The sequence below is a fragment of the Canis aureus genome, chromosome 34 (assembly GCF_053574225.1).
Source record: "Canis aureus isolate CA01 chromosome 34, VMU_Caureus_v.1.0, whole genome shotgun sequence".
Classification (NCBI taxonomy): Eukaryota; Metazoa; Chordata; class Mammalia; order Carnivora; family Canidae; genus Canis; species Canis aureus.
The window spans coordinates 9,175,115-9,198,253 of record NC_135644.1 but is presented as its reverse complement, the minus strand read 5'-3'; the positions used below and the strand labels follow the sequence as shown (position 1 = coordinate 9,198,253).

The window sequence follows — 23,139 nt, the reverse complement described above, 5'->3', positions numbered from 1 at the left end:
AGATAAATTATATATGTGTGTATATGTATATATATATATATATTTTTTAATTTCCGGAAAAGTACTTGGAATAGAAAGTAGAGGTGGTTTAGGTAAGGATGAGAAACTCTGATCAATAACTTTTATTCTGAGGTCTTCAGAAGTTCACCCCACTCAATAACAAAGCTTCAAAGGAGACCAACTAAGGAGGAAACAGGACCAATAAGATAAACACTGGGCCTATTTATTGCAGAAAATAGCAACTTGAATAGGAAACTAACAAATGCCTCTAGATCTATAATGAAATGTCACATGGAGAATGGTGTCCAATTTTTACTCATCTCCCTTAGGACAAAAGAACAAGAAATGATCTACAACAGGAGAGATTTCCAATAAATTAAAGTAAAGGCTTCTTTAATAAGGTTGTTAAAATCTGGAATGAGTTTCTTATGAATGTGGTAGACTCTTCTTGCTTCAAGTATTTTTATGTCATAATATTTTTCCTATCTCAAATATTTTAAGCATAACTGCTCTTACAAAAAGAAGTGCAGGGATCTTAGTGCCTTTTGTACAGATCTATTTTTTGCATGTGACACTCAGCTATGATTTTTAATATTTAAAAAGACAAAATCATAAGCCCAAAGCAATTTTTCCTATTTAGCAATGGAATTGAGCTGTGCCCCCTACAAAGAGAACAGTAATTTGGTATATTTCTGATTCAGGATCTTGGCATTTGCAGCCTATTCTGCAAGCTCCTCAGTTGAATGTGATGCCCAGAAACACAGCACACCCAGAAAATGGATCCTACCAACAAGACCTACTGAAGCTGCAGAAAGAATGAACATCTGTAGTCTGAGTTTTCAAGGTCCTTAAGAAAAGAGCTATCTATGTTCACTGCACTCAGGAATCCTAGCCAGCCCCAAACAGACACAATTTAGAGCCACAGAAGGAGCATCAAAGCAGAAGAGTCCAATTCTTCTTTTCACTTTCTCAGAGAAGCCACTCAAGTGCCCTGAGGCAGGAGCCAGAGCTAAGAATCTTATCCAGGTCTCTGACTCATGGCAAGGATGGGTCACATAAGATCTCTTTCATCCTCTCTGTATTTAAGGCTTCTCTCCCCAGCACTTTATAGTAAAATTTCCCAGTGTTCATGATTAAGCCAAGAACTGGTCTTGACCACCATTTAAACTCTAAGAGTGATTGTTTTAACCACAATTTTAACCTTACCTCGGTTCTTTATAGTCAAAATGATCAAACTTTTCAAGCCTGAGAATGTCCACATGATGATAATCCTGCTTTTGGAACATACATATGAGGAAACATGTAAATGCAAAAAGCCCCTTAATTCCATGAAATGTTTAATGAATTTGTATCTGAGTTAATGTGTAAATTATAGGAAAATGTGATATAAGATATATGTGTATATATGGTATTTCTTCCTTCTTCAGACACTATTACATATTCATAGGAATAGGACACTGATTGGCAATCCTTGCTAACATTGGAATCACTTGGGGAGCTTTAGGTAACTACTGATGTCCTAGCCCCACCCTGACCAATTAAATTATATAGGTGGGAGGAGAGACTGAACAGGAGATCTGACTTTTGGCTGTAGGTCAGGGTTAAGAACCACTGAATTAGAGGTCCCTCAATAAATCAAGGCCTCCAGGGGTCTGAGGGGAATAGATTGTAAACACTGCTTTAGAGCTTTCAGGATAAGTATATTTGTTAGCTTCTATTTTGTTTTGTTATGTTTTCCATCCACTTTCCCTGAAGGCTTAACATACCAGGTCTGCATACCTTCTCCAGCACCCTACTATCTCACACTCCTGCAAAGAAAGGTTTGGAGACCAAGTTCAGTCCTACATTTCAGCTACATATTTTTAAAATGCCTTATGGAGCTGCAATGTAGAGCAGCTAATGAAAATATGAACTATAAGAGGAATAATCCATTGAAACTCAAACTGATAGACTGCCAAACTGTCCAAGGCTTTTAAAAAATTGCTTTTATTGGTATATAAATTAGTTACACTCATTTAATTCTCATTAATAAAACTCCTTTACATTTATGACTTAGCATAAATATCACTTATGTTCCAGAAAATGCTTGGTAATATTTTGTGCTATTCAAAACTCTAAAAGATTTTTGTAAAGGGATTCAGAGAGACAAGATTTTTGTTTGCTATAGGGCAATGACATTCTACAAATACACATTAAGAACAATGAAAATTTTTCACTTTTTCTCAGCAAGCATTGAATTAGGAGTCCAAAGAATTAGCCATCTATTACTACGTCATTGCCTTACTCATTACATCAGTAATGTCCCTGATGGTAACAATGCTAATTAATACTGCCTTTATAAACTTCTTTTCTCCATCAGGGTATTGGAGTTACCATCAGGAACAGCACTATAACTTCAAAAATGCCTTCCAAAAAGAGAGAAGTCGTTATACTATCTGATTGCTAGTAAAATAGTTAGGCAAGATATACCAAATAACAGCTATCAAGATGGAGGGGGGCCAAGTCTCGTTAATAATATAAATATGTAAAAAATAGTATAGCACTCTATATTTTTTTAAGAGAGGAAGGGGGAGGAGCAACAAAAGAGAGAGGGGGAGAGTGAGAATCTTAAGTGGGCTCAATCTCACAACCCTGAGATCAGGACCTGAACTGAAATCAAGAGTTGGAGGCTTAACCAAGTTGAGCCACCCAAAGGCCCCAGCACCCTACACCTTTAGCAGGATATAGCATTGGTCTGAATGGCTCTATTATTTTTTAAGCCATTATTGTCCTGGCTATGAAATTCTTTACCATAAAAATTCAGTTCAATTGAATTGCTACACAGGATGTCAAAATAATCTGATATTTTCTGAAAATCATGGAGAACTAAGAACAAAAGGATTGCCAAAACACTATAGTTGGGCAATGTTCTGATATAGATGATCTTTCAACACTTTTAGAATGTAACCCTCTTCACATTTAATTGCTAAATGTCACATCTTATGTGGCACAGTGTATATAATGCTAGAAAACATCTTGATTTTCCAAAAGGAGAAATACCAGAAACCAAAAATTAGCAGCCTAATATTGGTTCACAAAACAAAATTCTCAACAAACCAGTAGATGTTAAGTTTGAAAAAAAATGCTTAAGAACAAATCTTCCAGCCACAAAAGTGTGTTCAACCACTGGAAGCCCAGATTAGAAAAGACCAGGCATCATCCACTGGGAAGAAGACTTGGAAACAGCACATCACTACTTCCCCACTGACCTTCCAGGTGGATCCCTAGGGCTGGTTGTTTCCATATACATTCCATTTCTTCTATAAGCCACTGTGCTCTTGAAATCCTCTGTTCCTGTCCAGACCAGGCTCTCCATTTCACTGGTGCTCATCCTAGCTTGGTTGCAAATAAACAGCAGGGCTGAGAAGTACTTGGACACCCTCCAGACGTTATATGGCCATGTGCTCCACAAAACAGTGGGGTATGAATCACCAGCCCTCCAATATAAGGTGAAGAGCCATGTATCAAACTGAAGGTGTTGCTATGTGGCCAGGTCTCTCTGAGGTTTGTTTCCATCAGCACAAATCATTCATAAATAATCTGGGTAGACACAGGAGTGGACTCAGCACTCAGGGTGTCTTTTCCTGGATAAAACACCAAGATGCTTTCTAAGAAATGCTTATAAATAGGAGCTTTCTAGAAAAATACACTGGAGAATTGAGTCAGACTGATTCTTGGCAGGCTTGTCTAAGTTATTCCATCTTGGATAGGGTGAGTTAACCCCTCCTGAAACTGCTGTCCTGCCTGCTGCCTTGTTCCAGACCTTTCGTTGGCCAAATGGCAGAACACTGTAATAGCCAAACTAGATCAAGCCCTTGGCAGAGCCAACCATGTATACCATTCATCATATTTTTCAGGCCTGGGTTCAGCCCGGTTAGAAAGATTGGACATATCACCTATCACTCACTCTCATAGAAGCAACAGGGTCAAGGACCATTCACTTCTGAGATGTTTTAATAAAATGAGTAAACAGCTTAACCAATTACAATTCTTCCCTGGTTTAAGATATGCATAGGATGGAACAACAAAAGCAGAACCCATGAAAATCCTAGCCGGCCCAAATCTACAAGACTCCCACAGGCCCTGGGGACAAAGCAATAATAGACTTCTAATATCAATGGAAAGTTCAACTTTAAAACTTCATAGTGTCCCAGTCCTTCTGTTTACTTCAAAAGAAAGAACATCTTATGCGCATGTTTCTCCCACCATAACTAACCCATCAACATGATTATATACGAGTAATCTGACACATCCGGTTACACACTGCACCCAACCACAGGACACTTCATATTATTGGTCACACTGACATCAAACATTTAGGAAACCTTACTACAAGCTAGGTCATCAAGCTAGCCAATTTGAAATCATCAAGTCAAACAACTGGTATCATGCAGAACATATCAGTTAACGACAATGCACTTTAGTTAGAAAAAATAAAATAGAGAAATAGATATTTGAAAATTTATTTATTTTTTTTTTGAAAATTTAACATACATTGCTGAACAACTTATCAATCAGAAAAACCAAATGGGATTATAAACTTTTTAGAAAATATTTAGAAAAATACCAGGGTGATGTCATAAATACTATGTACTAAAACTGTAGGGACAGAGTTATAAAGATTGTTAAAGTTTTAGTCTCAAATGCTTACATTAGGGATCCCTGGGTGGCGCAGCGGTTTGGCGCCTGCCTTTGGCCCAGGGCGCGATCCTGGAGACCCGGGATCGAATCCCACATCGGGCTCCCAGTGCATGGAGCCTGCTTCTCCCTCTGCCTGTGTCTCTGCCTCTCTCTCTCTCTGTCTGTGTGACTATCATAAATTAAAAAAAAAAAAAAAAAAAAAAAAAAAAAAAAAAAAAAAAAATGCTTACATTAGAAAAGAAAGAAAAGTTTAACTTAATAAAGTGAATAACCAACCACAAGGAATTAGAAAAAAAAGAACAGTAAACTAAACTCAGAAAGATGGGAGAAAATAATAAAAATAAGAGTAGAAGTTAATGAAAAAGAAAATAATATAATGAAGAGGGTCAATAAAGATAAAAAAAAGTAATAAAATATACAAATCTAGAGAAAATAATCAAAGGGAAAAAGATAAAGGCATTAAAAATAATAAATAAAAAGGAGGTAAACCTATAGTTACTACAGAGATTAAACAGATAAAATATTTTGAACAACTTTGTGCCTATGAATTTGAGAACTTAGATAAAAATATACATATAATTAACAAAAACCAATTCTTAAGAAAAAGAGAACATAAAGAGCAATATAAGCTTTTAAGAAATTGAATCAGTTTAAAATAATCCCTTTAAGTGTGCACATAGGCATAGGCATACACACACACACATACACACAAATACACACAAATAGGATTCAGATGGATTTCTAGGAAATTCTACCATTCAAGCATTGGGAAATTCTAATCTCACACAAATTATTCCATACAATGGAAAAAGAGTCCTTTGTAATATAACAGTTTTCAAAACCAGACAAGAATATTATAAGAAAAGAAAAATGTAGGCCAATCTCCCTTATGAGTGAATAGATGCAATCTGAAAATAAACATTTTTATAAATACAAATCAGACAATGTATAAATAGGATAAGTTATTAAGACCAAGTTGGTGCTTATGAGGGATTCTAGATTGGTTTATCATGAGAAGATGAATTAAAATATTTCAGCACATCAACAATTTAAGGTGAAAAAAATCATATCTTAATAGATGTCAAAAAATTGGATAACACACATCCATTTGTGATTTAAAAGAAGAGACAAAACCTCCCTAACAAACTGGGAATGGAAGGCACTTTCTTAACCCAGAAAAGGGCATTTCAAAAGTCCCTAACAAAGAGACTTTCAAAGCATCCTCTATAAGCTCAGGTCCAAGATAAGGATGTCTGTTTTCATCAACCTTATTCTATATTGTACTGGAGATCCTTGCACAGGAAAGCAACAAAAAGGGATCCCTGGGTGGCGCAGCGGTTTGGCGCCTGCCTTTGGCCCAGGGCGCGATCCTGGAGACCCGGGATCGGATCCCACGTCGGGCTCCCGGTGCATGGAGCCTGCTTCTCCCTCTGCCTGTGTCTCTGCCTCTCTCTCTCTCTCTCTCTCTGTGACTATCATGAATAAATAAATAAAATCTTTAAAAAAAAAAAAAAAAAAAAAAAAAAAGGAAAGCAACAAAAAGAAATAAAAGGTAAAGGATTGAAAAGAAACAAAAACTTCCATTATTTGTATATGATATGATTGCTTACACAGAAAATCTCAAAGAAAAACAGAGCTTAACACATTGAGATTACTAAATAAATGTTTGCTGAGGAAATAAGTAATAAAATAGTTGTGTGCATTAAGTGAAACGTGTCAACTATTTGGCACATAGTAGAAGTTTAATAAAAACTAATTTCTTTTCCCTTAAAATTTACATTTTTTATCTATGTCATGTGGGCAAAAAAAATTTAAGTAAAAATTTAAATTAATACGAGATGTTAGATTCAAAATCAATACACAAAAGTAAATTACATTTCTAGATACCCACAGCAATTAGCTAAAAAGTAAATTTTTAAAATATACAATTTAAAATAGCAATAAACATTTTTAAATATCTATGATAAAGTAAAGAATGTTAAGCTTTCTATAGAGAAAACGAAAAAACTTCATTAAAAGACAATTAAGAAGAGTGAATAGGAAGATCTATCATATTATCAGGTAGGATGATTAAACATCATAAAGTATATCATAGTTCTCTCCAAACTGATCTTTAACTTCAGCACAATTCTAACAGAAATTCAACAGGCTGATTACAGAATTTACAGGAAAGAAAGGAAGACCAACAAAAGCCAAGATGCTTCTTAGAACAAGATGTGAGGTGGGGTTGGGAGATTCTCCCTACAAGATATCAAAACTTACTATAACCTGTGGAGATCAAGGCAGTGTGATATTGGTGCAGTTATAGACTAATAGACCAAAAGAAGAATAGAGCACCTAATAATAATAATACGGAAAATGAATTTATGACAAAGCAGACATTAAGGATCATGAGAAAAGTTGGTCTAATCAATAAATGACACAAGGTCGATTGTTTATCCAAACAACCAAAAAAAAAAAAAAATGAAGCTGTATCCCTATCCTACACTCTAACATAAAAATACTTGATATAAAACACCAAGTTATAAAAATTGCCAGAGACGATATCAAATCATTTTCTCTATAGCCTTTTGTTTCTTAAATAAGAAACAAATAATGGAAAATTTAATGAGAAGATGGATAAATTACATTAAAATTCAGACTATAAACTCACCATTAAGCATGGTGAGCAAGCAGGGCTCCTGGGTGGCTCAGTCAGTTAGGCGTCAGACTCCAGGTTTTGGCTCGGGTCATGATCTCAGGGTCATGAGGTGGAGCCTCATGCATCTGGGCTCCAGGCTCAGCATGGAGTCTGCTTGAGATTCTTTCCCTTTTCTTCCCCCTTTGCCCCTCCCCCATTCATGTTCTTTCTCTAAAATAAATAAATAAATAAATATTTAAAAAAATAATGAAAAGCAAGCAATAGAGAAGGGAAAGATACTTGCAATACATACAACCATTAAGGAGGTTGTGATTCAGAGGGTTCACTGTGAACCATGTGCGTGCCCTACTGCCCACTGTAATTGGCTTCTTCTTTTCCTGGCTAGGAGGCAAATGAGGGCCCTGGCTGGCTGTGTGGGACAGTGGGCTCCATTGGCAGTGCCCAAGTTTGTGGCAATGGTGGTATCGGCTCAATATATATTCGCCTTGAAAGGAGGATACAGAAGATCAAGATCATTAAGATGAATATTGGATAGCAAAGAAATGACTAATTAAGAGTCTGCTGTCTTTGTGAAAATGATACCAAAACTCCAGAAACATTCAGTTCCATCAAGAACCCTACAAGGGTAGAAAAAATTATCTGTGACCTTGTCTTGTCAAAGGAGGAGCTGTCATACTTCTCATAGTAACATACTTGAATATGACACTAAGTGAACACAAAGGAGAAAAAATGCCCAACATTTTATAATATCATTGACAACTGCAAAGTGTTTGTAGATAAATGTCAAAAAAAGATATTCAACTAAAGGAAAAATATTGTGTTATTAAAGTTGATCTTGTTCTTACCAGAGAATAGAAGTACCCTTATACGGTAGAAGACTATACTAACTCACATAATCTGCCAGTAAAACAAGCTTTTTTTTTTAAAGGTTTTATTTATTTATTTGAGAGAGGGAGAGAGAGAGAGTGAGAGAGAACACAAGCAGGGGGGAGGAGAAGAGGGAAACAGAAAAGCAGGCTCCCCATTGAGCAGGGAACCCCACATGGGACTCCATCCCAGGACCCTGGGATCATCACCTGAGCTAAAGGCAGACACTTAACTGACTGAGCCACCCATGAACAAGCTTTATCAAAAGTTAAACCTAAAGAAATTATGGAAGAATCAGATGTCATGTTCAAGAATGGAAATACGAATTTCTTTGATAAGTTCCAACAACACAATAACCCAGTGTTCATATTTTTGCCTGAAATAGGTAATGTACTATAAGAGGTTATCTATTGGGACGCCTGCATGGCTCAGTGGTTAAGCGTCTGCCTTTGGCTCAGGGTGTGATCCCGGGGTCCCAGAATCAAGTCCCACTTCGGGCTTCCCACAGGGAACCTGCTTCTCCTTCTGCCTGTGTCTCTGCCTCTCTGTGTCTCTCATGAATAAACAAATAAAATCTAAAAAGAGAGAGAGAGAGAGAGAGAGAGATCATTTATCAAGCTAGTATTACCATCCAAATATCAAAGAAGTGTCCAACTTCATGATTTTGATGAAAATAGGGCTTTCAAAGAACAAAAAGGGGAATTAATACACATATTTCACAAAAACAGAATATTTCAATCCGCTAAAAGACAATAGCAACTTAATGCTTTTGAGAGACTCCCAAGTAGACTTAAGAGTGGCAGATGGGGTAGCTAATGTTGAATATATTCAGACAACTGGGTATCTAAATAACAGAATGGATGAACTTTTAGAAAAGTACCCAAGCTCTTTCAATATTGCTTTTATACAATTTAGTACTTACTGGAGATAGCCAATATTAGTTTCCTATTGCTACTGTAACAAATTACCACAAATTCAGCAACTTAAAACAACACAAATTTATTCTCTTATAGCTCAGGAGGCCAGAAGTCCTAAAATCAAGGTCAGCCCGGCTGCATTCCTTCTAGTGGCTCTAGGGGAGAATTAATTACCTTGACTTTTCTAGCACTGGAGGCTCTCTGCACCCCTTGGTTTATGGCCTAATCCCCCATCTTCAAATGCACTTCCAAGCAGCACAGCACCTTCTAATGTCTAACTCTGACCCCCCCCCACCGCCTCCTTCTCTTAGGACTGTGTATTGGGCCTAGCCTGATAATCCAGAATAATCTCCCCATATCAAGATCCTTAGGTTAACCACATCTTGAAAGTCCCTCTTGTCCCATAAGGTAACACAGTCACAGGTTCAGAGGATTAGGATGTGGACATCTCTGGGAAGCCACTATTCAGCATATCACACGAGTAAACCAGGAGACGTGTACAAATGTTTATAGCAGGAAAAACAACAACCTAGAAGGAACTCAAAAGTCTATTAATGGTAGAACAGGTATAAAGTGTGGTGTTTTTATTCAAAGGCATATCATACAGCACTGGATATTATTACTATGCATTTCAATATTAATCAGTCTTGAAAACATAACGCTGGGTAGAAAAAGCAAGAAACAGAAGAATATACATAGATAAACATTATGTTTTCAAGACTAATACAAAGTTCAAAAGTAGATAAAACAAAATTACATGTTTAAAGGAACACATACTTAAGTGGCAAAGCACAAAAACAAAAGTAAGGGGATAATCGTACAGTACTCAGAACAGTGATAATAGGGGTGAGGTTCGGGAAGGAGGACAGCATAATTGTGAAGGGGCAGCAGAAGACTTCTGTGCTAATGCCTATGTTTTTTGTTTTAACATGGTAGAAACAGAAGAACATCCAGTTTATAATTATTCTTTATAAATATGTCTTTATGACATATTTATTTTCCTTTCCCCTCTGGATATATGATACATGTCACAGTTTCGAAGAAAGGCAATGGAAATACAATGAAAAGCTCTTATCATTGCCAGTATGTTCAAGCACACATTCTGTGACTTTAACTTGCAGAGTTCCAGGGGGTGCGCTCTGGAAACCTACAGGGGCAGCTAACAACCCAGTTCTCAATAAGGTCATGCGGACACTGTGGCTAAACCACTAAATTAAAACTTTGCTCCGATTATTCATACTAAAACTGAATGTTCATTCAGAGAACCACAGACACACTGTAGTTTGTTCACTGTTCTCATTCTTGTGCTGTGTGTTGACATCACCATGTATTATAGATGATCTGCTAAAAATGATAACTTTCCCTCTCTACAGTCACTTCCACAGTGCTTTGTCCCTGTTAACTTTTATGACGTTGATGCTGCTGACAAGTAATGTTAATAATCTAATCAACAAATATAGATATTTATGAGCAGTCAGACATATTTTTTTAACTGCGTCCTTTCTCCAAATGATCTAGAGCTGGATAAAAGCTACAGTGAGCTGTTTTCACAGGCAAAAATAATTTTTTTTTCAAAAGTGGCAGAACCCAATATTTACGTTAAGTCCACGTGGCAACAGCTCTCCAATTTTCCCATTATACTTGTATGACAAATGTCATTGTCAAAGTACCAAAGAACTTAATTCCCTTTTTGAAGGACTGCCTGCCTGTCCAGTTTTACACTTTCTCCATATCCTTTCTATAAAAAAAGACAAGATTTCAAGCATTATCCCCCCCTTTTTCTTTTTAAAGATTTTATTTATTTATTCATGAGAGACAAAGAAAGAGAGAGAGAGGCAGAGACACAGGCAGAGGGAAAAGCAGGTTCCCTGCAGGGAGCCCAACATGGGACTCGATCCCGGGTCTCCAGGATTATGTCCTGGGCAGAAGGCAGGCATAATCGCTAAACCACCCACGCGTCCCTCATGCATTATCCCCTTAAATGTTACAATATATTTAGCTGAATTGCCTGTGAATTAAAGGGCTTCCTTGAGCCTAAATTTGTCATAAGATCCATATTTCATCTGCTAGAAACTTTACATGATCACAGAACTTTCCCACATTTAGAAGTTTTTCCTGGGGTGCCTGGCTGGCTTAGTCAGCAGTGTATGGGACTCCTAATCTCAGGGTCTGAGTTCAAGCCTCATGTTGGGTGTAGAGATTATTTTAAAAATTAGTTAATTTTTTAAAGTATATGTAATTCTATTTTTAAAAAGTTTTTCCTTGCTTTTCAAAAATTTTTAAAGAAACTGCATATGGGCTACCTGGGTAGCCCACTTGGTTAAGCCTTTGGCTCAAGTGGTGATCCCAGGATCCTGGGATGGAGTCCCTCCCACATCAGGCTCCCCATGGGGAGCCCACTTCTCCTTCTGCCTGTGTCTCCTCCCCCTTGTTCATGCTCTGTCTCCCTCTCTCGCAAATAAATAAATAAAATCTATAAAAAAAAAAAAGAAACTCTATAAATGTTACTATTCCTTTTTCCTGTTTCTGTAGAGGTCTAAGTGATGAGCATGCTGTCTTGTGTAGCAAAGGGGACAACTAGTATATGGGGGTCGTTTTCTCATATGAAAATAAGAAAAGGGTATTGTACAGCTCAGTTGACTTCACACACCAAATAAATTGTGTCTATGCAATAATTCTAAAAATACATATAATTAAATCCATACTAGTTATATGTTTTATATATTTTGTACTATAAAACATCTAACAAACTTTCACTATATACAATTTTAAAGGGTAGGTGGCCAATCAAAATTAATAAACTTGAATGAGTATTGGAAGATACTAAAATGTAGGAAGTCAGTTTTATATTATCTGCCTTCCATTCTTTCTGAAATGGACCTCGGTATGTGATTATTTTAAGTAACATTCAGAATGGTAAAATTGATTTTAAGATCCTGAAAGTATATAAGATTCCCTGCCATGAACTCTCTAAAATTATTGTATCACAGAGAAGTTTTTAAAAAACAACAGTTGGGGAAAGAGGGCTGTAACCAAAACATGACTTCTTGTTACAAAACTGCTTTGTATCTACCTTGCACTAAATCATTGTAGTAGGCAACAAGAGACAGAAAATCAAATAATTAACCAACATTGAACCGCAGAGGTAGCAAGCATAATACTCATCTCCAAAACATCAGTGACAGAAGTCTCTAATGCCTCTGATGGCTCTGCTTTTGTCAACTGGAAAGAACACCTTGGGAATTGCACAGTAGGTATTTTACATGTATGAAAACAAGGGAATGAGCAATTAATCAATTCACCCAAGGCCATGGGCAATAAGCGACTCAGCCTGGGTATTAACACAGGACTGCTTGATTTTTCAAAACCGTACAACACACCGAATACTCAGATTTTATATATCACGTTGTCTGAACCTTAATTACAGAAATTTGAACCAACTTTGGTCCAGATCCACAAAGACTTATGGTTGGAATAAAAATTTTCCCTGTTGTATTTCACCTTGCGCTTCTAAATTTGATCTTGATAGAGGTTTTAAGGCCTTTAGTAATTCAACAGGATTGACTCCAATTGTGAGACTTAGAGTGACATGCAGTGCAACAAAAACCTGCGTAATTTCCTTGACCTGCCATCTCAGATCATCCACCCACAGGGCATTTTTTTTTCTTAAGATTTTATTTATTTATTCATGAGAGACACACACACACACACAGAGAGAGAGAGAGAGAGAGAGGCAGAGACACAGGCAGAGGGAGAAGCAGGCTCCATGCAGGGAAACCCGACGTGAGACTTGGTCCCGGATCTCCAGGATCATGCCCTGGGCCGAAGGTGGCACTAAACTGCTGAGCTGGCTGCCCACCACAGGGCATTCTTAACATCTGACACCATCTTCTCAGACTGGCCTCTTCCATGAAACAGAATCATGATGGTTTGTAAATTTCCTAGCCATAAACTCCTTAAACTCAACTGAGATAAAAACAGATGAGAAATAATCCTGATAATCATATTTTTGCAAATAACTGACTTAGAGGTGTACTTGCTGCAGCAGTGATCTGAGATATAATAATCTCCTTAAAGTCATCACAAGAAGGAATTACCAGAACTAAAATACTCTTCTGTGGTCCTGCAAAATTCAATACATCTTGGTCAAGGTTTCTTAATAAATGTCCAAGGAAAAGTAAGTACTTTTAACAGGTCATGACGGTGAGCCTAAATTCTATTCCTGCCTCCTCTAACAGGCAATTGAGGGCTGAGGACACTGGATCTGGATCAATGTGTGGTACATTGGATGTCTTGGCTAGATGTAAGGATGTGCTATTCATGAGGTCAAAAGGTGGAAGACAATGGCAAATGTAGGTAGCATTTGAACAGAAGGCTAAATAGAAAACAGAGAAGAGCATATATATAAAAAAAAAAAAAGTCAATCAGAGGAGCAAGCAAGAGAGAAACAATCAAGATATGGCTTCTAAGAAAAAGACTGGGAAGATCAGAGCATCTGGGGGGAGGCAAGGCCTGAAACAATTTCCCAAGATGAGGGGATACTGGCCCCCTTGGGTGTGGATAGCCAGGGATTCATTTAAGATGCTGAAGGGGAAGATATTATGTTTTTCTTTCCTTTCCTCTTATAGTATAAAAATGAATTATAAGCCTTCAAGCATAGATTCTAACCAATATTGTCCATAAAGACCATTTCTGGTTATGGTTTGGGCAATGTGGCCTTATACTATGACAATCATCCCTGGCTGATATTAGGTATTCAGTACACGTTTGCGAAGTGGAATTTAAGAAATGACTTTTTGATGAGAACCAATGCTATTTTCCTCACGGACAGTATCTGTCATGGGCAGATGATTCACACTGATGCCTTATAAATAGCATGAATTCCTTAGGAAATTTCTCCACTGGGCCCTCCTTTTATACTAAATTCAAGATACTAGCCAAACCTGCAGTGCTAAGTATTGTGTGTGTGTGTGTGTGTGTGTGTGTGTGCGCATATAAAGACAGGTCAGGAGTCTACTGACATTAAAATTTGCCTTGAAGAGAAAGCAACTACACAATCCAGCTTTGCAGTAACAGAGTCCATGACTTTGGCTTTCACTTGGTTTTCTAAGCCAGTAGGTAGACAAGCATCAAGTAGACAATGTATACCAATTACTCCAGCATTGGATGTGTAAGTTAGCCTTTAAATGAAGTTTGCAATCTGTTTAAATTATAAAGGAATTGACATAATTATGAAACTGATTCTCCAGATAATAAAAATGATAGCTATCATTTACCAAGAGCCTACCATGGGCCTGGTATCTGTGCCAGGCGTTTTATATAATCACAACAGCCATGCAAAGTGAGTATTATTGACCCTGTTATGCACACAAGGAACCTGAGGCTAAAAGAAGGTAAGTAAACTTACCTAATGTAATTTACCAATAACTGAGCAAGAGTGCTGACTCAGAGATGCCTGAGTTTAAAACATGGGCTCCTTTCATCAAGCTACGCTACTTTTAACAGTTAGCTGTTCGCAGTCAGGGCCACGGCCCATATTGTTGTGAAATGCAGCTCCACGACCAGAAAGAGATCTGTCAGTGGTAATAAACAGTAGTTTATGTTCAACTTAACATACCAGAACAAAGTTAACACTGCCATTCACCAAATTCAACAGGGTAGCCACTTTTTCCCCAGTCTGTTGATTAAATATATTAGCAAAGGTTGACCTCTGCAGAAGGAAAGCACAGAAGAAATCAAGTATGCTTTCCGAAAGCTTAAAACCTCATGCTTCATGAGGACGAGGCACATCGCGAATTGTAAATACCTTTTCTCAGGTACAACCCATGTCATAAAAATGATGAAATGACCCAAGAAAGTGAAGCTTGAATCCTGATTTTACTTTAATTTCCAAAAGCTGAAAGTTGGTATATAAGTATAATGTATGATTTCCCAATATATCCCCTTGAGTTAAACCTCTCATGATCATGGTCATAAAGGAAGTTCATGGAAGTGCAAAAAATGCTGAATGTGATGCCAAGTCCTGAATTCCCTGTCCCAGTCCTGCTACTATTTACTTCCAAAATTCTAGGCCATTTAACTTCTCTAAGCCTCAATTTCTTCACCTTCTAAATGGGAATGATTCCTACCTTTCATAGAAGTGAGGATGAACTGATACAGTATAAAGTATTATATAAATCATAAAATGCTACATAAACATGTCACCACATCCAGAATACAGAACAGGATTCAGACTAGGAGCATTAGGAGCTCTCCATTTGCCAAATCCTGTCCTCACAAGACTTGTTTATTTCCTGTATTGTGTTCTGGGATATTTCCCCAGATGTTATTTCTGGGATATTATCCCTCACCCCACTTATTATATTTGATTGCTTCAGTGGGTGTCTGTCCCCAGAAATCAAACCAGTCCATGAGTAAAGCAACAAAGGACTTCCCTCTAGCCAAACAGCAAAGAGCTGTTGGGCCAATAAGTCACTGTCATGGCTATAACTTCGATGTCCTACATACAGTTCACCTATAGCATCCAAAAAGTTTCACAGTACAGAGAAATGTACAATTTATTCCAGGTTAATTTCCTTGCTTATATATTCTGGAACTCCAGGTCTTTACTCAGAGACATGTACATCTCCTACTTTAAAATGGATATACACAACTATAAGATCTACAAAGAACAACTCTATCTCTGCCTTGCAGATTATCAATATGTCCAAAGAGTGTGGGAAATTTGTTGACAATTTCCTCTAGTTAATTTCTAATGATGCAAATAGATTTCCTTAACGGATTTTGGTATTGACAACTTGTGATGAAAAATGAAAGGCTTTTCTTTTTCTTTTTTTTTTTTAAAGATTTTATCCATTTATTCATGAAAGACACGGGGCGGGGGGGAGAGACACAGGCAGAGGGAGAAGCAGGCTCCATGCCGGAAGCCCAACGCGGGACTCAATCCCGGGTCCTCAGGATCACAACCTAGGCTGAAGGCAGGTGCTAAACCGCTGAGCCACCCAGGGATCCCGGCTTTTCTTTTTAAAGGAACTATCTGTGTTGCATGCTCACAACTCAGCTTCCAGAAACATCAACTGTGTAGTCCATGTCAAAGTTGTCTCTCAACTTCAGTAAAGAGTGTTGTGAAAAGATGCTGAATAGCTCGTTATTTATTGTACATACAGCACAACAGAGGCAGCAGGTCATGTGCTTAAGAATACAAATTGTGAGGGATGCCTGGGTGGCTCAGTGGTTGAGCATCTGCTTTTGGCTCAGGTTGTGATCCCAGGGGTCCTGGGATTGAGTCCCGCATCAGGCTCCCCACAGGGACCTCTGCCTAGGTCTCTGCTTCTCTCTGTGTGTCTTTCATAAATAAATAAATAAAATCTTTTAAAAAAGAAAACAAATTGTGGCTCCAAATAATCAGGGCTCAAACCCTATGTTTTTTTTTTTCCTATGACATAATAGTTGGCTATATCCTTTAATGCAGTTGATGGGAAGACCCAAAAGCAAACCTGAACCCAAATTCTTTCTTTCTTAAAGATATCATCCACTGGCGATACCAAGGAATAACTTATTCCCAACTTTCCCAAAGATAAATAAAGACAATGTGGGGGTAGTAGAAGGGAAGGTGCGTGGGGGGGATGGGGTGACTGGGTGATGGGCACTGAGGGGGGCACTTGATGGGATGAGCACTGGGTGTTATATATGTTGACAAATCAAACTCCAATAAAAAAAAATATACACACACACAAAAAAAGACAATGTGTTGCTACTCAAATAGAGCTTTAGTACAATTCCCCTAGTTTACACCACCAGCCGAATGGCAGCCACTCCTACAACATTCTGGAGCAGCCACTAATAACTATTGAGTGACTCAGACACATAGCCATTCAACACTACACATACCATGCTACGAAGATACTAATCATACAACTCTTGGGCAGAGGTGTTTTATAGGGCTTTTCCTCTTCCTTTCCATAATTAACATGAAAATTTAGAACTGGAAATCTTAGAAATCATTTTCCTAGCCTTCTCATGTTATATATGAAGATTCTAAAGTCACAGAGAGTAGGCTTTCTGCCCAAATTCCCACAGGTGATAAGTGCAGAGCAGCCCAGATCTGTGTCCCTCTCCTGCTCACAGGCCTTCTATGGTTCATTGTCTTCAAAGTGGCCCTATTTTCCTATTGGTCCCATCCTCCTAGCCACTGCTAATGAGGACGGACTCCTTGTAACCTCATAAACATTCTATGTGGAAAATGAATATGAGCAGAATTAGATACATTAAAGGAAGATTCAACAATCTAGGTGAAATACAATGGTGACTTGGACTGGGGTTGTGGCAGCAAAGATGGAGAAAAGTGGACAGACCTGAGATTTCCTTTAAAGAGTAAATCAGAAGAACTTTCTGATGGATTTAATTTGGTGGGTGAATAAAAGGAAGGAATCAGAAACAATGTCCAGGTTTCTGGATTGGGTAAGATAAGGCAGGGAAAGGAGCATGTTTGGGGGATGGGACAGTAAAAGAAAGTGTTCTCTCAAGGTTTCAGATAAAATAATCTATTTGAGAGGTGGCATGGCTTATGTAAGAGGAGGAATGGGGGATCTCTGGGTGGCTCAGCAGTTTGGCACCTGCCTTTGGCTCAGGGCGCGATCCTGGGGTCCCGGGATCGAGTCCCGCGTCAGGCTCCTGGCATGGAGCCTGCTTCTCCCTCTGCCTGTGTCTCTGCCTCTCTCTCTCTCTCTGTGTCTATCATGAATAAATAAATAAATAAATCTTAAAAAAAAAAAAAAGAGGAGGAATGCATCTTCCCCTTTTCTGGATTCCATAAGAATAGATTTCCCTTAACTTTCCAGCCTTTAGGCCCACCCCTTACTCTTTCCTATGAAGGCAGGATAAGTTACCTGATTAGTATGCTAGGGAGACTAACTGGGTATGCACAGCCCAGCCCAGCCCAGCACCCCTTAATTTTCTAGAGTCAGGTTACCCACAGAAATCATTCCCCTATTCTTGTTCCTCAATGCCGTAAGTTTCAAAGGGATAGGCCCTTATGTGGAGAAGAGTGTAGGCATCTAGAATTGTCTGTATCTGAGAGAATAGGTCTATTTAATTCTGAAGGTATTTTAAGCCTTTAAATATAAGCCCATACACCAGTATCTGCTCAACAAGTTATAAATGTGATATTTTGATGTTCCATTTCCTCTTCTGTCTTATCTTTCATCTCAGCCAGTTCAGGGCAGTAAAGAGAGATGTTATTGATAAGCAGGGTCTTCTCAGAGCCCAAGAATGAGAGAAACAGTGACAGAAGAACACAATCATCCTAACTCTAACACTTACATCCCTGTGGCCTCAGGAAAATGCCTCCAGGCTTGCTTTGGCAAGTCTCTGGCCTATTCTTTAGCTTTGTACATTTACAGAGAATTTGAGACTTACAAATGCATTCAAAATAAATGTACTCCTTTATCAAGGAAGGGAAAAATACCTTTTATAAAGCTGGAGTGATTAAAAAAATACTTTCACATACAAGTCAGGCATTCCCTTCTGCTAGAAATAATAAAGCAAGATGCAGGTGTTAAGGTTTTCAGTCAAGAGAAAACATTAGCTCTAGACACAGGGCCATGTGGCTTATAAAATTTGGTTAACTTCCTCTTTGATGGACTGTCATGGAAGGGCAGCAGCAAGTCTGGTGGCTGAATTTTACAAATGACTAGGCAAGTTTTAGAGCATTAATACAATAGGGGAGAAGCAATATAATAACAGAGGTGATTAGATCCTACATACTTCTTGGTGGATTCAGGAGGATGGAAAATATTTATTTTCTGTGTACAAAAGGGAAAGAAGAATGCTGCAGGAGACATTAACTAACAGGAATGTTAGGTTAACAGAAACAGGACCTCAACCAAGCAATCAGCCTGGGAATTGCCGGCATAGTAACTTCTGTGTCCATTGCTAAAAATTCCTGGTAGATACTAAATGAAGAGATATACCAAAAAAGTAATATTTCTCATTGTTCTAATAAACACCTGGAAAAAAAAAAACCCTGGATGTTATATACCAAATGTTTAAATACCAATTTCCCTGTCAGTTGTTCTACTTAGAATGTACTTGAAGGGCAAGATCTTTTTCATATTGCAAGGTATTGACCCTCAGAAAATAAATTACAACCAAGGAGCACATGGTGTAAGAGTTTGGAATGTATTAAAATTGTGTGTCTTAAAAGAAAAACAAATATTTTATGTATCTGATCTTAAAATGAAAAAGAAAAATACAATTGCAGGCCACAGGGAAGTGAAAAGGAAACTCAGTTGTTTTCTGAGGGAATCCTGTGAGATTTAAAAAGTTGCTTGGGAGATTAAAAACTGAGAACAAATACTTATTTTCACATCCTATCCATTTTATGTTAAGGTCAGTAGTGTCAGGGAGGGCCAGAAGCAGACAGAGAAATGAGAAGCAAGAATAAGGCAAAGGGGCAGGGGCAAGATGAAGGACAGGAAGTGGGGGGAAGGGGACAGGAAAAGCAAGAGGAAAAGAGAGGGAAGTTGGGAGGACAGAGGGGAAGCAATTACTCAAAAGGAAGGCAGGTGTGGAACGCCAGAAAAGAGGAAATGGAAAGTTCGGGACAAAGAAATGGAGAGAGGAAAGGGGAGAGGTTGAGGCAAGCCAACAGTTAAGGGGAGTCTGAAATAGGTTAGGTAAATGTGTCTGTTGATGCTATTGTTCCAATGAGTTCCGGAACATGAACGATGGTGATTGTGATCACTGTCTAGATGTCATTTAACCATTCAGCACAACTGGTCATGGGTGACTTTAGAAGAGTTGCATCCTTCTCAAAGGACTATTTCCTAGGGTAACGATTTAGACAATCCAGATAAAAATATCTGGAGTCTAAAAAAGAATCTGATCGTCTCAGAGGATGCTCCTAGGAAACAAGTACAGATAGAGAAAGGAGAGTACTGGTGGTTCTTTGGGGGAAGACAGAAGTAGTGGTGGTGGTGGTGCATTTACTTTCATCAAAGGCTTGGTACTAGGCTCTCTGTATACACTAATTTGGTATATTTCCACCCCTAAAGCAGAGAGCTCCCAGTCTGACCTTTTACACTTTCCCTAGTGAATCAATCTGCCTTGTCTAAAAGACGACATTACTGCCATCCAAATAACCATATGAAAATAAGAATACATGTCCTTTGCTAATCACTGTTTTCCCAAGGCCCTAGGCCTGTTATGTTGTCATGGCTGATACTTTTTTTTTTTTTCTCTTGCTTCATCCTCTCAGCTTTGCCAATTCCTCTTCTCTACTGGTAATAGTTGAATTGCTCAGTTCCCTGCACCTTCACATCTCTAACATTCACAGCCTGGACCACCGGAGCCTTCTACATGACCACCTGACCTAGGAATCTAACCTCATGTATGAGAAAATGAAAGGACCCTTGGCCTATAAAGTGGTCTACCTCAACATTCTCAGCTAAACCCCTGGTCTTAATATGACCTTATAACGTAGTACTAGTACCTAGGCCACTTGCCTTAGTGACCAATTCTTGACTACCTTCCTTTTCCTCACTTATTCACATAACAAATATTTTTGAGTTCCTAACTACTTACATGCTAGGCACTGTGCCGCACACAGGGAGTGCTATAAAGCTGAGAAAGTCATAGCATCTGCCCTCAAAGAGCTCACAGTTTAATGGACAGAAAGACAGGTGAGCCAAAATTAAAATTACCAAAAATAGAATAAACAGCAAGAGTAATATGGGTGAAGTGTTATGGAAATAGGTAGAAAAATAATAAACTTCTATGGAGAGTTTGCCACCCTCATTATTCTTACAGATAAAACCATCGTATAGGCACCACCCTGGAACGGCTTTATGGGTATGCATCCAATGTAGTCACACTGAGCCCCATCCTAAGAAGGGTCTATACACACACTTGAAATTTAAGTTGAATTTATGTTTTGCCCCAGCCCCATGACCTCTACCTGTTTCTACCCAGGGTTATAACAGGGTCAGGTTGATGAGGGTTGAGACAGGAGGGTGCCCACATTCTGCGGTTGCCCACCATTCCTGGTGAAGTTGTGGGTATGGGTATGAGGAAAATCAGGAGCCTGCAGTGTCTCAGGGTGGCACAAGGCTCTGGCTGTTTCCACTGCAGGTTACAGTTCCATAGCATGCTCAGTAAAGCAACTCTGGAGTGGCCTCTCACCCACCCCTGATCCAGGTATGATGCATGTTCTGGCACAGAGGCTGCAGCCTTTTGGGATTGTCTATCTGGTGTAGGTGGGGGTGGCTGGCCTGGAAGGATGACTAGAACCTCATTTTGATTTTTCACTGGGTCCCACAAATTATGTAGCCAGGTCTAGCTCCATCCTTTGTAACCTACAAAACTTTGAGATTAGAGACAACAATCTCCTCAGCAAATGTCCTGCCTACAGAGTCCTCTTCTCTAATCCATTCTCAACAATGGAAACTAAAACAGCAAGAATCTTCTCCCCATTTCTTCCAGGTCCCTTTTCCAAAGCCCAGCTGGTTTTCTCTCTCAAATCTTATTCTGAGAAATTAATCCTGCTCATGAGCCCCAGCCTATGAAAACTAGGAAGACCTGCTGGAAAGGATGGCTCACTACTTGAAGGTCTTACACTTTAAGCTGCATGCCATGACTGGATGGCTCTTGGGCTGGGATCCACTTTGGGGTGGGCCTACGCTATATTTGCCAGCCTCCCTGCAGTTGGGTATGGCTACATGCCTGAGTTCTGGAGTCTGGAAAGACAATGAAATGGGAAATAATGTGTGCCACTTCCAGACCTTACCCACAAATCCTCCCATGTCATTCATCCATTTCTGTCTCCCCTCATCTGCTGATCACATGTTGAATCCCCATGTTGCAGGTGTGGAGGCCCAAGCAGGAAAGAATGCCCTCTTGGAGGACAGCTACCCATTCATCAGAAAGAGCCACTGAGAGACGCCTGGGTGGCTCAGTGGTTGAGTGTCTGCCTTTGGCTCAGGGCGTGGTCCCGGAGTCCTGGGATCGAGTCCTGCATTCCCTCTGCGTATGTCTCTGCCTCTCTGTGTGTCTCTCATGAATAAATAAATAAAATCTAAAAAAAAAAAAAAAAAAAAAAAAGGAAGAGCCACTGAGCTTGCCAGGTGTATCCTTTAAAGCAGCTACAGGCACTCTATTAGTAAATATATTTGTGGAAATTTTTGAAAAATACATGAAAGAAAAGACAAAGACAAAAAGAAACTCATCTCTATTAATGTTCTGGTGAATCATCTTCCAGCCTTTCCCCATGCATTATTCCCAGAACGTTTTACTGAGTCCTCATAACGTAACAAACAGCATGTTGAACATTTTTGATATATAATATCACTTAATCCTGACAACAGCCTTTTAAGATAGCTATCATTATCCCCATTTTAGGGCTGCAGAAACTAACAATTGTAGAAATAAAATATGATACAACTCTTGAGGGGTTGGGACTGGGAATCAAATTTGATCTGTCTGATTCTGAATCCAGCCCCCTCTCTCATGCTTTTGTTATTGTTATTATTGTTAAGAAAACCGGGATGCTACTGTTTTATAAATATGCTTCATTCACTTAATATTTTGTGGGCAACTTTCTCTGATTAAATGTTCCATTTTATGATATAATATAATCTATTTATCCAAACATTTAGCTGGATGCTTGGATTGATAAGCTTACACTTTTATAAATAACACTATCACAAATATACACAAATCTTTGCACATACCCATAAAAATTTTCTTAGAATGATCTGGAATTGCTAAATCAGAAGTTAGGACTATTTTTAAGGCAATACATACTTATTGCCAAACTGTCTTTTATCAGTGATTTCCAAAAGGTGGGGAGGAGACTTATGAACCCAGGGAACATTTGACAGTGTCTAGAGACATTATTAATTGTCACAACCAAGCAAACATCTGGTGGGTAGAGGCCAGGCATTCCAAAATGTCCAAAATGTCAATAGTGCCAATGTTGAGACACTCTTAGCTACATAATGGTCTCATCAGGGCATGTCACTCTTGAGACAAAATGAA

The 23,139-nt window shown here is 38.6% G+C and overlaps 1 protein-coding gene, 1 long non-coding RNA gene and 1 pseudogene across 8 annotated transcripts in view; 2 read left to right on the top strand and 1 right to left on the bottom strand.

Annotated features, from left to right (window-relative positions):
- The window catches only part of PDE11A (phosphodiesterase 11A), a 406,550-nt gene that overhangs the window by 327,175 nt on the left and 56,236 nt on the right, over positions 1–23,139 (bottom strand). The window lies entirely within an intron of this gene.
- LOC144304538 (cytosolic 5'-nucleotidase 3A pseudogene) lies at positions 7,864–10,538 on the top strand (annotated as a pseudogene).
- LOC144304679 (uncharacterized) lies at positions 19,896–22,142 on the top strand. The gene is made up of 4 exons (XR_013371602.1): positions 19,896–20,786; positions 21,235–21,300; positions 21,586–21,711; positions 21,968–22,142. It is a non-coding gene; the product is annotated as an uncharacterized LOC144304679 (long non-coding RNA).